Source organism: Ambystoma mexicanum, chromosome 3q (assembly GCF_040938575.1).
Source record: "Ambystoma mexicanum isolate Mex_15411 chromosome 3q, UKY_AmexF1_1, whole genome shotgun sequence".
In the NCBI taxonomy this organism is placed as follows: domain Eukaryota; kingdom Metazoa; phylum Chordata; class Amphibia; order Caudata; family Ambystomatidae; genus Ambystoma; species Ambystoma mexicanum.
In genome coordinates, this window is record NC_090926.1 from 1207922496 (window position 1) to 1207934090 (window position 11595).

At 50.5% G+C, this 11595-nt stretch overlaps 1 protein-coding gene across 2 annotated transcripts in view; it reads right to left on the reverse strand.

Moving 5' to 3' along the window:
* LOC138447758 (kinetochore protein Spc24-like) overlaps nucleotides 1-11024 on the reverse strand; it is a 171405-nt gene extending 160381 nt beyond the window's left edge. For both annotated transcript variants that reach the window (XM_069604079.1, XM_069604080.1), the window contains exon 1: nucleotides 10894-11024. The gene's annotated coding sequence lies outside the window, so the exon portion shown is untranslated. The remainder of the gene's footprint in view (nucleotides 1-10893) is intronic.
* Between the last annotated feature and the right edge of the window lie 571 nt (nucleotides 11025-11595).

An 11595-nucleotide genomic window follows, 5' to 3' on the forward strand; every position in this document is an offset into this window, starting at 1 on the left:
ATTAGCCCCCGACACGCCAGCTCGGGGGGAGTCTTTCAAGGGCTCCCCCAAGCTGGAGTTGTGAGAGAATGCATGGCAGGCGGCCTTTTACTGTAAAGTGTGCCAGCGGCGGCGAATGCATTTAAATGCGCCCCTCCATCACGGGCACTTTTCATAAGAAAAGACGCCATTAGCCCCCTACCACGTCAGCTCGGGGGGGGGGGGGAGAGTCTTTCAAGGACTCCCCCGAGCTGGCCTAGTGGCAGAAGGCGTGGCAGGCGCCTCATTGTCATTGAATGCACCCGCAGCGGCGGGCTCATTCAATGACAGCGGGGTGCTAACACGCCCTTTTTAACCTCCTCGCCGAAGCGAGGAGGTTTATATATATATTTTTTTTAAAGTTGCCCATCGTGGCCCCACCCCCTTTCACCCCGCCCACTGTTAACCAGGGGCGCGCAGTGGGTGAGGGGGGCCCCACTTCGCCCAAGGTGCTGCTGCCCTTAAGGCCGGCCCTATATATATATATATGTCATCCCCGCATAGCACCGCCAGCGGGACCTGCTGAGAAAGCGGGTCTGGGTCACCCACCGTTCTCCATGTCCTGCGCCAGACTTCCCAGCCCAACTCCAACAGTCTCCCCCTCCTTGCCATTTCAGTTTTATGCAGCCACACTGTCTCTCTCAAAGAGTATGGAGCTGATTCACCTTGTAAAAGCCTGGCTTCTGCTGAGTCTTCCTAGCCACGTACAACAACTGACCCGCCAAGTAATATAGTTCGAAATTCGGCAGGTTTAAGCACCCCTTATCACATGTGTTCTGTAGTTTCCACAGGGCCACCCTGCTCCAAGAGTTACCCCATATGAAGCCCCTGCACATGCCTTGTAGTCTCACAAAAAAGCGTCTGGGGATCAGGTATGGGACGTTCACAAAAAAATGCAAGAGTCTAGGCAAAACAACCATTTTGAACATCATGGCTAGGGGTAATCTGGAACAGAAAGGCCATGCTAGTCTTAATTCCCTCGATCGCTTACTCTGTATTGTGTTCGTGCTCTGTCTCTATCCTGTGGTAAATGTTTACGCCCAGATATCTGAATGTCAAGGTCTGCCAGGGTATCTGCAGGATGGGCAGTCTCTCCAATGGGATACTCCTATACCTTCCCAAGGGGAACAGACTAGACTTCCCGGGGTTCACCGATATGCCCGAGAGGGCGGCGTAGCGCTCCATCACCTCCAACACGTATTGCAGGTTCTCCTCCGGGTGGCGCAAGTAGAGAAGCATATCATCTGCATGCAGCGATATCAGGTGTGTGCCCCCTGTTGTACGGATCCCCACCTCCCTGTATTGTTGCCGCAGGTATATTGCCAGCGGCCCTAATGCCAGGATGTATAACATGGGTGACCAGGGGCATCCCTGTCTGGTCCCACTACTGAGTTGCCATTTATCTGAAATTATGGTTCCGGTTTTAACTCTTGCAATCGGGGAGCTATATAACATCTGGACCCATCCGATATATTCCGGTCCCATTCCGTATCCTTTCAGGGTCGCTTTCAGCCACAGCCACCGCACTTAATCAAAAGCTTTGACCGTGTCCAGCGACACAATGGCCAACTCGCCCGAGTCTCCCTCGGTTCGATCGATGATGTGGTGCAGCCTCCTGTGAGTGTCTGTGATATTTCTACTGGGGCATAACCCGTTTGGTCTGGGTGTATCAACTTGCCAATTGCCCTCTTTAGCCTGTTGGCCAGCACTGCCGTGAGTATTTTGCTGTCCTGATTTAGCATGCACAAGGGCCTATAGGACCCGCATTCCATGTCCGGCTTGCCTGGTTTTAGGAGCGGGATAATCACTGCCTCGCGGAGGGATGCCAGCAGTTCCCCCCGCTCATAGGCTTCATTAAACATGGCCAGCAACGGCTGGAGTAGCTCCTGCTTATATGTTTTATAAAACTTGCTGGGTAACCCATCCGACCCGGGCGCTTTACATGTAGGCAGGTGTTGGATCACCGCCTCCAGTTCCTCCGAGGTGATGGGGGCGTAGAGATCTGCGCGTTCTAGATCATCTAAGGTGGGCAGCCCTATATCCTCAATTGCTTCCAGTATTTCTTGACTCATATCCTCTCCCGTGTCCTCATATAATCGTCTGCAATACTCGAGGAACTCCTCGTTTCCCCCCTCCTGGGTATTACAGATTTGACCTTCCACGTCCCTGACCTCTCTGATCACCGAGCAGGGGGGTTTCATTTTTGTATAACCAAGCCAATAATCTACCCGGCTTATCCCCCCTAGCGTGTAGCCTCTCTGTATATTTCTTATAATTTAATTTGCATAATCTGTCCCAGAGACTACAAGCTAACTGTAAGTCCCTTATCTTGACGCTGTTCTCTCGGGTGTTCCCCTTGCTTTGTATAAGGCCCTCCATCCCTCTTTCTGTTTCATGCAGTTCCCGTTCAATACCCCCTTGGAGCTCCTTGGATTTTGATATAGCTACCCCACGCACCACCACCTTAAATGCCTCCCATACTGTTCCATTGGAACGTACACTGCCCGTGTTGATTTCAAAGTATTCCTCAATGGCTTCCCTCAGATCCTCTCAAAACCCTGCATCCCGCAGAGCCTCAGTTCTGAGCCTCCACGTCGGGATACGCGCCCGGGGGGTTTGATGTCTCCACTCTACGACCAAAGGCGAATGGTCGGATAATACCCGGGCCTTGTATTCCGCCCCCCACCATTTCTCCCACTATCTCAGCAGCAGCAAACACATAATCCAGCCTTGTATGCAGGTCATGTGGCGCTGCATTGTGCAAATATTGCCTTTCCATTGGGTGTAACCTTCTCCACACATCCTCTAGACCGAGGTCTATCAACAGTGTCCCCAATGCTTTAGCCGCTGGCGCCGGCTTCCCAGATTTGTCATCTGACCTATCTATCCTGGGGTTCAGGGTGCAATTAAAATCCCCTCCCCACACCATCGCGCCCCCCACCAGGGGGCTAATTTTACTGTCTAGGGAACTAAAATATGCCGCTGTGTCATGGTTGGGGGCATACAAATTTATGATGTTCACCTCCCTATTTTCCAGGAGTCCCGCCACCAGCATCATTCTGCCCTCTGGATCTATTGTCGAGGTGAGCAGCTTAAACGGCACGTGCGGTGCCACCCATGTGATCACCCCTCTTGCATATGCCGAGTATGTGGCGCTTATGACGTTACCTTTCCATTTTCTTCTGACCACCTCCAACTTCTCTTCGGCGAGGTGGGTCTTCTGTAGCCGGGCTATGTCTATACACATCCTCTTTAGGTACATCATCACTTTATTACGTTTTAGATAACTATTGAGGCCGCGCACATTCCAGGTCGCCACTCAGATTACCCGATGCCATCTACTCGATGTACTCCCTGTCCACCCTTCCCTCCAATGTCTTCCCTGATGGCCCGTTGTCCGACTCTTATCCCACCCAAAGTTAACAACTTCCCCCGTCCCCTTTCCCCAACTGCACACAACCATTCCCCTCCCCCCACCTTACCCAGCCCCAACAATTGCCCAGCTCCATCCCTGGATCTCAGGCCCACCCGCGTCTGGTCCTATCTCGTAACATGCGGGGCATCACCGATCTAACAGTGACCTAACTAAGTGTACTAGTAAGGGGTTCAAGGATTGTCTCCCAGGAGCTCCCACTCATCTGGTTAGGATTTTTGCATCCAACGGATCCTGCCAGCGTATATTTGCCGCAACACATTCCCACAAACTTTATTTAACACTATATTCAAGTCCCAATGTCTTATCTATGTCACCAGAGATGACCCAGCTGCGTGCTACTCATCTTCTGCGACTCCCGTCTGAACATCTGGTTCCTGAGGGCGACCCTGCATGTCCAGCCATTGCATAGCATCCTTCGGCGTCTCGAAAAACAGGGTTTTGTTCTTGTAGAACACTTTCAATTTGGCTGGGTAGAGCAACATATAACAGTGGCTGGCCTCTCTCAATCTCCTTTTCACCGTCCCGAAGTTCATCCTGCTGCGCTCCGGCTCAGCGCTCTCCCACTTCGGCGCTCTGTCGGCCTCGAGGCCCTCCAGTCCACAGTCCAGCCCAAGGTGTTTTCCTCACACTCCATAGCTAAGGAGGCCGCCTTATCTTGCGTCTGGGGATCAGCAAGTGCTCCGGGTTAACCTCCTTTACTGTCTTACCTCCCCGACATTTTTCGGCTTTCCAATCTCACTAGATCCGGTGAGCTGCTCCATGGCTGAGCTGCCAATACCACTTTTAGCTGGCTTGTTCACTGTGCACTCGTGGGCCAGTCACAGGTTCCGTTGTGTAATCGTCCCTTTCGCGGCCCGCTTTAGCAGCCCTCAACAATCCATACCTTCCCCAGGGGATTAAAGTAAGTCCAGGAACGTTATGGTGCGGTTTGGTCCCAAAGACAAGGAGCTTCACATATTCCCAGGGGTCCCCGGCTTCACCCCCCCTGCGGGTTACACCTGATCATTGGGGGTTCTCAGCTGCTGGGCCGAGGGCAGTTAACGCTGTTCTTGGTTGTAGCGTTTAAAAATGAGGCTGCAATTTAGTGTGCTTTCACATGCCTCTTGTGTGCCATAGCTCGTGTTCCTGGCACCATCCAGACTGCCTGCTTGCCTTCAGTGTTCCGTTGAAATGTGGCCGTACTCGGGCCCACTACACTTTTTGGGAATGCCTTCAGATGCTGCGGGCCTCCTGCCAAATGCGCAGCCAGCCGTTCCTCAACAGCATTCGGTACTTCTGTGTGATTGGGAGTTCCGAAATGAAGCCTGCATCGAGCTCCCAGGTTAATCCACAGCCGCTGTGAGTGCGGAGTGAATCACGCCTGCCACATTTGTATCTTGTGGGTTCAGGCTTCGTCTCCGTTCCGGGCCGATGATCAATGTAGCAGCTCGCCCGCGTCAGCCTCAGGGCTGCGGCCACATTGTATCTAGTCACCTCCTCACGCGCGTCGCTTCCCCAGTGCAGGCCTCTCAGAGTCAATGCAGGTGCTCAATCGGTAGCTCCCGAAATCAGCCTCTCATATGGGCTGTATTTTCTGTGTGTTATGTGCCCGCAATGCACACGGCCGGCACGGTCCTTCACGCCTGCTTATGGTTTTGCAGGGCGTCCTCCATTCCATCTCTTCCCGTTGTTTCCTTTGTTTGCCTGGCGGCGGCCATCTTCCTCGCCGCCTCGGCTGAACCTCGGGCTCTTCTTCAGCCTCTAGCTCGGTGAACACAGCATGGATCCGCTCGGCACTTTCTCCTCACGTGCCTCCGGGCTTCGTACGCTCGATCCTCCAGTTTCAGGGAATTTTTAGGGTATTTGCGCAACTCCTTACAGGATGATGTCCGGATCTCTGGAGCTCCAAGGAAAGCACATCCTTCTACATGACTCTTTTAGCCACGCCCCCGCACAGGTATTATATATGTAGTCACTTAAACCAGAGCAGGGTCTGTGTAGCAGCTACACAGCAGTTACTGCATCTGCGAGCATTATCGAGCACAGGTATTATTATATATACAGCAACTTACAGCAGAGCAGGGTCTGTGTAGTAGATGCACCGCAGTCACTGCGATCATTAGCACATGCAGGTATTATATATGTAGTCAATTACACCAGAGCAGGGTCTGTGTAGTAGCGGCATAGCAGTTACTGCGTCTGCAAGCCTTAGCCCATGCAGGTATTATTATGTATGTAGTCACTTACACCAGAGCAGGGTCTGTGTAGCAGCTGCACAGCAGTCACTGCGCCTGTGATCATTAGCCTGCACAGGTATTATATATGTAGTCACTTACACCAGAGCAGGGTCTGTGTAGCAGCGGCATGCCTTAGCCTGCACAGTAATTATATTGAAGTGGGAGAATGGGACAAAAGAGTCCCTCCAATCCCCTCACGCCCCTGGCCTAGAGGATCGCGGCCCAGACACCCGCCACGAGAGGAGTTTGCCTATCTACCAGATGACCAAATACCCTGGTACAGGAACATACGGATGTGCCAACCAGCCTGCCCACCAGCCTGCCCTGCCCAAGCCGACACCTGCGGCATGGATGAACTCGACTGAACCATTCAACAGTAAATAAAACACATTGTTAGAGATGCCATGACGACCTAGCCGACGGTCAGAACACCAGTGCAAACATGCACACTGGACACTCCTACACCAATCCACACGAAGAACATATTTAGTGCTATGACGTAGGTGACGGACACACCCACTGACGCGCATCTTTATTATTTTTCACATAGGTTTTTCAAAATGCAGAAACGCAAGACGCACAACGAACTCATCTAAAATGCTTGCTGACGCTTCTCCTAACCCATGCATTGCAATGAGAAATATAACGAAGACATGATACTGGGGATAAAGCAATATGATACCGTAACTTAAAGCGCCGTGCATCAAACATCCCCACCTATGCACCAGGCCCAAGTAGGCCGCAAGCAAGAGCCTCCATGAACATTGAACGAGCAAGAGTACAATTGCTGACCCTGCAGAATGAGCCCGGCGAGAACAGACAGCCAAGGGAACAATGTTGCAAACTCGCATGCCACAAGCCGAAGCCAAGGTCACACCTGCAAACTAAGCCAGACACACAGTGGAAAATGCACCATTAAATGTGCAGAATTCTGCCTCAACCACGGTCTCTCCTCACGTGACCAAGCCGAACCTGACAGGGTGCCAGACCCAGGAGGGAGGAGGCGCCTGGTTCCCACGTTTTGAGACACAGGCAGCAACAATGAAGCGACTCAATGGACACCTGCGGCAGTGGGAGTAGTCTGCTCTGAAGCATATGAACAAATCCATGCATTGTCTGCACAAATGCATAGTTACATATTGTTGCAAATGACAGGTGCACCGCGATCTGGGAACAACGATGGTCCCAGGCTGGGGGGGCTCGCGAGTGGGCCAATCAGAACATGGGGCACTCATCACTGACGCCATTAACATTAGCCAATCATCAGGGGTCTTCGTGTAACAATTTTCATGTATCTAATAGAAGGGACAACCCAAGTATACCACCTGACTGACCCTTAACCACTAACAGCTTTCTCTATACGTATGCTATACTAACCCTACCACTCGAGGAACCAATCCAGAGTGACGATAGGTTTTTTTGCTAACTTTCCCAGGTGACGCAAGTAGCGCGTCATACTGAGGTAAAAAGGGCCTGCGAGCCCCACGAATTTCGAGAGTCAGGACGGACGCGTACGATCCTTGACCCATCCTTGCCGTTGTTTAATAAACAGCAGAACCACCTTGCTTCTTGCGTGTGCCTCATACTCATTTTTGGGATACGCGGGAGGAGTTGGGGCCTCCCTGCCCGGGGGTCCGCGGACGGCCCAGCAGACCCCGGGAGAATTTCCCCCCCGACAATATATGTAGTCACTTAAACCAGAGCAGGGTCTGTATAGTAGCTGCACAACAGTCACTGCGTCTGCAAGCATTAGCCCGCACAGGTATTATATAGTCACACCAGAGCAGGGTCTGTGTAGCAGCTGCACAGCAGTTACTGCATCTACGAGCATTATCCGGCACAGGTATTATTAGATATGTAGTCACTTACACTAGAGCACGGTCGGTGTAGTAGCTGCACAGCAGTTACGGCATCTGCGAGCATTATCCGTCACAAGTATTATTATATATATAGTCACTTACACCAGAGCAGGGTCCGTGTAGCAGCTGCACAGCAGTCACTGCATCTTCGATCATTAGCCCGCGCAGGTATTATTATATATGTAGTCACTTACACAAGAGCAGGGTCTGTGTAGTAGCTGCACAGCAGTTACTGCGTCTGCGATCATTAGCTCGCGCAGGTATTATTATATATGGAGTCACTTACACCAGAGCAGAGTCTGTGTAGCAAATGCACAGAAGACACTGCGTCTGCGAGACTTAGCCTGTGCGGGTACTATTATACATGTACAGGTTCTGTGTAGTAGCTGCACAGCAGTTACTGCCTCTGCGAGACTTAGCCTGTGCAGGTACTATTATTTATGTACAGGGTCTGTGCAGTATCTGCCCAGCAGTTACTGCCTCTGCGAGCCTTAGCCTGTGCAGGTACTATTATATATGTACAGGGTCTGTGCAGTATCTGCACAGCAGTTACTGCCTCTGCGAGCCTTAGCCTGTGCGGGTACTATTATATATGTACAGGGTCTGTGCAGTAGCTGCACAGCAGTTACGGCATCTGCAAGCATTATCCGTCACAAGTATTATTATATATATAGTCACTTACACCAGAGCAGGGTCTGTGTAGCAGCTGCACAGCAGTTACTGCGTCTGCGATCATTAGCCCGCGCAGGTATTATTATATATGTAGTCACTTACACCAGAGCAGGGTCTGTGTAGTAGCTGCACAGCAGTTACTGCGTCTGCGAGCCTAGTCACTTACACAAGAGCAGGGTCTGTTTAGCAGCTACACATCAGTCACTGAGTCTGCGATCATTAGCCCGCGCAGGTATTATTATATATGTAGTCACTTACACCAGAGCAGAGTCTGTGTAGCAACTGCACAGAAGACACTGCGTCTGCGAGACTTAGCCTGTGTGGGTACTATTATATATGTACAGGGTCTGTGTAGTAGCTGCACAGCAGTTACTGCCTCTGCGAGACTTAGCCTGTGCGGGTACTATTATTTATGTACAGGGTCTGTGCAGTATCTGCACAGCAGTTACTGCCTCTGCGAGCCTTAGCCTGTGCGGGTACTATTATATATGTACGGGGTCTGTGCAGTATCTGCACAGCAGTTACTGCCTCTGCGAGCCTTAGCCTGTGCGGGTACTATTATATATGTACGGGGTCTGTTCAGTATCTGCACAGCAGTTACTGCCTCTGCGAGCCTTAGCCTGTGCGGGTACTATTATATATGTACGGGGTCTGTGCAGTAGCTGCACAGCAGTTACTGCCTCTGCGAGACTTAGCCTGTGAGGGTACTATTATATATGTACAGGGTCTGTGCAGTAGCTGCACAGCAGTTACTGCCTCTGCGAGCCTTAGCCTGTGAGGGTACTATTACATATGTACAGGGTCTGTGCAGTAGCTGCACAGCAGTTACTGCCTCTGCGAGCCTTAGCCTGTGTGGGTACTATTATATATGTACAGGGTATGTGTAGTAGCTGCACAGCAGTTACTGCGTCTGCGAGACTTAGCCTGTGCAGGTACTATTATATATGTACAGGGTCTGTGTAGTAGCTGCACAGCAGTTACTGCGTCTGCGAGCCTTAGCAGGTACTATTATATATGTACAGGGCCTGTGTAGTAGCTGCACATCAGTTACTGCCTCTGCAAGACTTAGCCTGTGCAGGCTCTGCGAGACTTAGCCTGCGCAGGTACTATTAGAGACTTAGCCTGTGCAGGTACTATTATATATTTACAGGGTCTGTGTAGTAGCTGCACAGCAGTTACTGCCTCTGCGAGACTTAGCCTGTGCGGGTACTATTATATATGTACAGGGTCTGTGTAGTAGCTGCACAGCAGTTACTGCGTCTGCGAGCCTTAGCAGGTACTATTATATATGTACAGGGCCTGTGTAGTAGCTGACAGCAGTTACTGCGTCTGCGAGACTTAGCCTGTGCAGGTACTATTATATATGTACAGGGTCTGTGTAGTAGCTGCACAGCAGTTACTGCGTCTGCGAGACTTAGCCTGTGCAGGTACTATTATATATGTACAGGGTTTGCGTAGTAGCTGCACAGCAGTTACTGTACAGGGTCTGTGTAGTAGCTGCACAGCAGTTACTGCGTCTGCGAGTCTTAGCAGGTACTATTATATATGTTCAGGGTCTGTGTAGTAGCTGCACAGCAGTTACTGCGTCTGCAAGACTTAGCCTGTGCGGGTACTATTATACATGTACAGGGTCTGTGTAGTAGCTGCACAGCAGTTACTGCGTCTGCGAGACTTAGCCTGTGCAGGTACTATTATACATGTACAGGGTCTGTGTAGTAGCTGCACAGCAGTTACTGCATCTACGAGACTTAGCCTGTGCAGGTACTATTATATATGTACAGGGTCTGTGTAGTAGCTGCACAGCAGTTACTGCGTCTGCGAGACTTAGCCTGTGCGGGTACTATTATATATTTACAGGGTCTGTGTAGTAGCTGCACAGCAGTTACTGCCTCTGCGAGACTTAGCCTGTGCGGGTACTATTATATATGTACAGGGTCTGTGTAGTAGCTGCACAGCAGTTACTGCGTCTGCGAGCCTTAGCAGGTACTATTATATATGTACAGGGCCTGTGTAGTAGCTAACAGCAGTTACTGCGTCTGCGAGACTTAGCCTGTGCAGGTACTATTATATATGTACAGGGTCTGTGTAGTAGCTGCACAGAAGTTACTGCGTCTGCGAGACTTAGCCTGTGCAGGTACTATTATATATGTACAGGGTTTGCGTAGTAGCTGCACAGCAGTTACTGTACAGGGTCTGTGTAGTAGCTGCACAGCAGTTACTGCGTCTGCGAGTCTTAGCAGGTACTATTATATATGTACAGGGTCTGTGTAGTAGCTGCACAGCAGTTACTGCGTCTGCAAGACTTAGCCTGTGCGGGTACTGTTATACATGTACAGGGTCTGTGTAGTAGCTGCACAGCAGTTACTGCGTCTGCGAGACTTAGCCTGTGAAGGTACTATTATACATGTACAGGGTCTGTGTAGTAGCTGCACAGCAGTTACTGCGTCTGCGAGACTTAGCCTGTGCAGGTACTATTATATATGTACAGGGTCTGTGTAGTAGCTGCACAGCAGTTACTGTACAGGGTCTGTGTAGTAGCTGCACAGCAGCAGGTACTATTAACTCTTAGAGGTTGCAAAATGGCTCCTGTTAACAACAGGACAACAAAGGGGTGAGAAGAACGTTTAAGTTGATGGAGGCTAAAAGAAATGCATATAAAATTCACGGTAAGAGCTGCATCGCGCGCACTCACCTGATGCTGCCTGGAAACTGGAAACGCGCGTTTCGTTTCGTAAAGGCAAGGCCCGCCTCCACTTCTGCATCACGTGGGGAGTTTCAAGGACCACTTCATCACGTGGGCTGCTCTGCATCACGTGGGTTTCAACGTCCACTTCCTCACGTTGGCTTGCTCTGCATCACGTGGCGTGGGTTTCACCGTCCACTTTATCACGTGGGTTGCTCTGCATCACGTGGGTTGCAACGTCCACTTCATCACGTTGGCTTGTTCTGCATCACGTGGGTTTAAACGTTTACTTCAGGCAAGGGCGTTACGGGGGCCATTCCTCTTTTCCAAAGAACGTTTTGTATAGTTGTTTGTTATAAGTCTTAAAGTTATCTCTTGTTGATTGTTACTTTAATGCAGAGCGGCAATATTGGGAAGGGGTTATTTCTGTGTATTTTGGCGGTTTATAATGTGCATCAGGGAAGAAGTTTACCTAAAGTACAGGCGGATTCAGTTCCTTATTTCAGTGTTTTCTAAGGATATGTAATGTGCATCAAAGGGGGTGAGGCAATATTGGGAAGGGGGTATTTCTGTATATTTTGGGGGTTTGTAATGTGCACTGGTTGAGATTTACTTAAAGTAAAGGCAGATTCAGTTCTTTTTGTGGTTTTCTCATGTAGATGTGCGATTTGCCCAGGGGGCGGGGGAGAGGATGGGAGATGTGTTTTATGG